At 50.3% G+C, this 4,561-nt stretch overlaps 1 non-coding gene across 1 annotated transcript; it reads left to right on the top strand.

Annotated features, from left to right (window-relative positions):
- Positions 1-4,133: 4,133 nt before the first annotated feature.
- Positions 4,134-4,215, top strand: TRNAS-CGA (transfer RNA serine (anticodon CGA)). Its single transcript has one exon. It is a non-coding gene; the product is annotated as a tRNA-Ser (tRNA).
- Positions 4,216-4,561: the final 346 nt, after the last annotated feature.

The raw sequence follows: 4,561 nt of genomic DNA, 5'->3' as shown, positions 1-4,561 counted from the left end.
CAGCTCCAGCCCATCTCAGCTAACCTTTTCTATTTCCCCAGAAGGACAGCTCTTACCATCTTAAATACCATCTAAGAGACTGTCACATAAGGAAAATATTGCTCGGGCATGTAGGAATAAAATCAGGAGGGCCAAATCGCACCTGGAGCTGCAGCTAGCGAGAGATGTTAAGAGTAACAAGAAGGGTTTCTTCAGGTATGTTGGCAACAAGAAGAAAGCCAAGGAAAGTGTGGGCCCCTTACTGAATGAGGGAGGCAACCTAGTGAGAGAGGATGTGGAAAAAGCTAATGTACTCAATGCTTTTTCTGCCTCTGTCTTCACGAACAAGGTCAGCTCCCAGACTGCTGCGCTGGGCATCACAGCATGGGGAGTAGATGGCCAGCCCTCTGTGGAGACAGAGGTGGTTAGGGACTATTTAGAAAAGCTGGACGTGCACAAGTCCATGGGGCCGGACGTGTTGGATCCAAGAGTGCTAAAGGAATTGGCGGCTGTGACTGCAGAGCCATTGGCCATTATCTTTGAAAACTCGTGGCGAACGGGGGAAGTGCCGGATGACTGGAAAAAGTCTAATGTAGTGCCAATCTTTAAAAAAGGGAAGAAGGAGGATCCTGGGAACTATAGGCCAGTCAGCCTCACCTCAGTCCCCGGAAAAATCATGGAGCAGGTCCTCAAGGAATCAATCCTGAAGCACTTACATGAGAGGAAAGTGATCAGGAACAGTCAGCATGGATTCACCAAGGGAAGGTCATGCCTGACTAATCTCATCGCCTTCTATGATGAGATTACTGGTTCTGTGGATGAAGGGAAAGCAGTGGATGTATTGTTTCTTGACTTTAGCAAAGCTTTTGACACGGTCTCCCACAGTATTCTTGTCAGCAAGTTAAAGAAGTACGGGCTGGATGAATGCACTATAAGGTGGGTAGAAAGTTGGCTAGATTGTCGGGCTCAACGGGTAGTGATCAATGGCTCCATGTCTAGTTGGCAGCCGGTGTCAAGTGGAGTGCCCCAGAGGTCGGTCCTGGGGCTGGTTTTGTTCAATATCTTCATAAATGATCTGGAGGATGGTGTGGATTGCACTCTCAGCAAATTTGCGGATGATACTAAACTGGGAGGAGTGGTAGATACGCTGGAGGGGAGGGATAGGATACAGAGGGACCTAGACAAATTGGAGGATTGGGCCAAAAGAAATCTGATGAGGTTCAATAAGGATAAGTGAAGGCTCCTGCATTTAGGATGGAAGAACCTAATGCACCGCTACAGACTAGGGACCGAATGGCTAGGCAGCAGTTCTGCGGAAAAGGACCTAGGGGTGACAGTGGACGAGAAGCTGGATATGAGTCAGCAGTGTGCCCTTGTTGCCAAGAAGGCCAATGGCATTTTGGGATGTATAAGTAGGGGCATAGCGAACAGATCGAGTGACGTGATCGTCCCCCTCTATTCGACATTGGTGAGGCCTCATCTGGAGTACTGTGTCCAGTTTTGGGCCCCACACTACAAGAAGGATGTGGATAAATTGGAGAGAGTCCAGCGAAGGGCAACAAAAATGATTAGGGGTCTGGAACACATGACTTATGAGGAGAGGCTGAGGGAACTGGGATTGTTTAGTCTGCAGAAGAGAAGAATGAGGGGGGATTTGATAGCTGCTTTCAACTACCTGAGAGGTGGTTCCAGAGAGGATGGCTCTAGACTGTTCTCAGTGGTGGAAGAGGAAAGGACAAGGAATAGTGGTCTCAAGTTGCAGTGAGGGAGGTTTAGGTTGGATATTAGGAAAAACTTTTTCACTAGGAGGGTGGTGAAACACTGGAATGCGTTCCCTAGGAAGGTGGTAGAATCTCCTTCCTTAGAAGTTTTTAAGGTCAGGCTTGACAAAGCCCTGGCTGGGATGATTTAATTGGGGAATGGTCCTGCTTTGAGCAGGGGGTTGGACGAGATGACCTCCCGAGGTCTCTTCCAACCCTGATATTCTATGATTCTAACTTTCCTTCTAAAAACTCTCCCAGCTAAAGAGAAAGGGCACAAGGGACGCTGTAAAAAGAAAAGTCTTATTGAATATTTTACATTTCTATTGCTTTAGCTCTTTCTCTTTTTTTCTCTGTATTTGAAGAAAACACTAACAAGGATTTTAGAGGGGTGTTTGCCTTGGGACTAAGCAGGCTGAAGTTTCTAAATACCAAACTGCAAGCCTTGTTTCACCTGTTTAATGTTGGACAGTGACAGGGTCACGTTAACACCTTTGTCTCTCTTTGAGCCCCTTGATTCTCTTTAAATTACCACCAAAGTTCCCACCCCCTGTGTGAGTGGCATGGGGGACTGAGCGTCTTTTCTCCTTTCTCCTCTCTAGGATGTCAGAAGCACCATAGACAGGTGCCTGGCTCCTTCCCCTTCACACCTCATTATTCTGGCCACAGGCTGAGACAAAACAACTATCCCAGGGCACAACTACAAAGTGGGGAAGGTGACTCGTGGGGTCGGAATCTCCTTTGGTTTTATTACAAACCTGGGGTTCCTGCATTTCCTACAAAACTAAAGCGGTTTTCTTAATCGCGTCTCTGCTAAGGCTGCGTCTATACTCCCCCTTGTGTCGGTAGAACGTATGTGGCTCAGGAGTGTGAATAAGCCACCCCCCGAGTGACACAAGTTACACGGACCAAAGCGCCGGTGTGGACAGTGCTATGGTGCTGGGAGAGCTTCTCCTGCCAACATGGCTACGGCTGCTCGTTGAAGGTGGAGAGCTCCCTCCCGTCGGCTTCCAGCGGCTCCACTCGAGACTGCCACTGTAAACTCCCCAGTGCAGCCACAGCCTTAGGGCAGGGACGATGCCCCGGGACTCTGGGGACACAGTCCGGGCCTGTCACCTCCAGGGCACTGGGGTTCTCTTCTGCCCAGGGCAGGAGTGAGCAAACGTCTGTAGGACGTGATGACCGTTGAGAAACCGGTGAGGAATGAGCTGGTTTGAGGGAGTCCAGTTGCAGGTGGGCAGATGTCCACAGAACAAAGACCAGCAGGAACATTGGAATCTATTGGTCACTGAAGCATGGAGGCCGAATAGTGAATTGCCCACGGGGACTGAACTCCCGTCCTGTCCCCAGAGCTGGTCTCAGTCAATCAGGGCTGAAGCACATTGATGGGACACCTCGGGGAAGCTTGCCCAGCCATTGCTGGAGCTGTAGCTATTCTGTGGCTGGCTACACAGAGATTCATTCTCCAGGCCCCTCAATTCAGCATTTTGCAGTGGCAAGAAATTCATAGTAAAATACAAAAATAAAATAAATCATGATTATTTGGGGAAAAAACCTGTTTCTTTCTTGATGTGAAAAAGGAAAGTTCCAGCAGCTGGAGGACACGTCTCCTGACCTGGAAATCGGACCTGGTTATTGGTGCCAACAAACCAGTGATCTGAAGGAGACTGTGAGGAAAATCAAAGGTACCGAGAAGGGAGCTAGGTGGGGAAACTGAGGCACGCGTCTGGGACTTTCGAAAGTGACAGGTTCTGACCAATTAGTTGCAAGAGACGCGAACATAAAAATGAAACAAATCAGAGTGAACCAATAAACCATAATTTCTGACTTAGGGGAAGAGGCTGGGGTGGGGGGGCTGGTGGGGGGGAGAGCAGTTTTCCAAGGCAACAAAAATAGCAAACGGTTCATAATCTGTAGTCATTTGAATGTGATTCATTTTTCCACTGAGAAGTTTCTCTGAAGGAATGAGAAATCCAGGGTCCAGGTGAAGGGAGCCGTGTCCCATTCTCCCTGCTGACAGTCCAGTCATGGCTTAGTCCTGTTTATAAAGAGAGACAAGAGACAATAAAAACAGGAGAATCGAGCAAGACAGTTAGGAAAGGGGAGGATAAAGCAGGGAGGGGCAGAGCTGGGCTCTAACTCCCTGCGTGACCTTGGCCAGGTCAGTGAACCTCTCTCTGTCTCCCTTTACAGTGGGGATAGCAACAATTACAGGCCCCACAGGAGGGGGTTGGTTTGATGTTTAACCACATGGCTAAGCAATGAGAACCCCAAATCCCCTTGTGCTTTGGGAGCCAGGTTTCCTGTTTGAATTCTGTGTTTCTGAAGACTTCAGGCCTGGGCACTGTGATTATTTACCAGTTTCTTGGGTCTTAGGGGGTCACGTCACTCACAGCTGTGAGGGCCGAGCGGTTAAGGCGTTGGACTCGAAATCCGACCGGGTTTCCCTGCGCAGGTTCAAATCCTGCTCACTGTGTTTTAGCCACACTTGCTCACCAGGGCAATACATCTCCACCGACCCTGGGACGCTCTCCATACACTCCCCACCCCAGGTAAACCCTGTTCTGCTCCTTTCATGGGGATGCCTGGGATGGTGCCTCACGCTGTGTCCCTGCGGTCTCAGCTCCCGAGGCCTCTGCCCCTCACCCAGCGCCCCCCGGCTCAGCCCCACCCCTGGGTGCTGCTCCTCTCCTGAGAGTGGAAGGAGCTGAGCACGGGCAGCCCGTATAAAAGGCCACGGGAGGCTGAGCCTCCCCCAAAAGGCCGTCCATGCGGGGGGGAAACGCTGGGGATGTGGGGGGGGTCTCCCTGCCGGAGGCCCG

Source organism: Lepidochelys kempii, chromosome 11 (genome assembly GCF_965140265.1).
Source record: "Lepidochelys kempii isolate rLepKem1 chromosome 11, rLepKem1.hap2, whole genome shotgun sequence".
NCBI classification, from domain to species: domain Eukaryota; kingdom Metazoa; phylum Chordata; order Testudines; family Cheloniidae; genus Lepidochelys; species Lepidochelys kempii.
The sequence above is the reverse complement of the archived record's forward strand: the minus strand, read 5'-3'. Positions and strand labels throughout refer to the sequence as shown.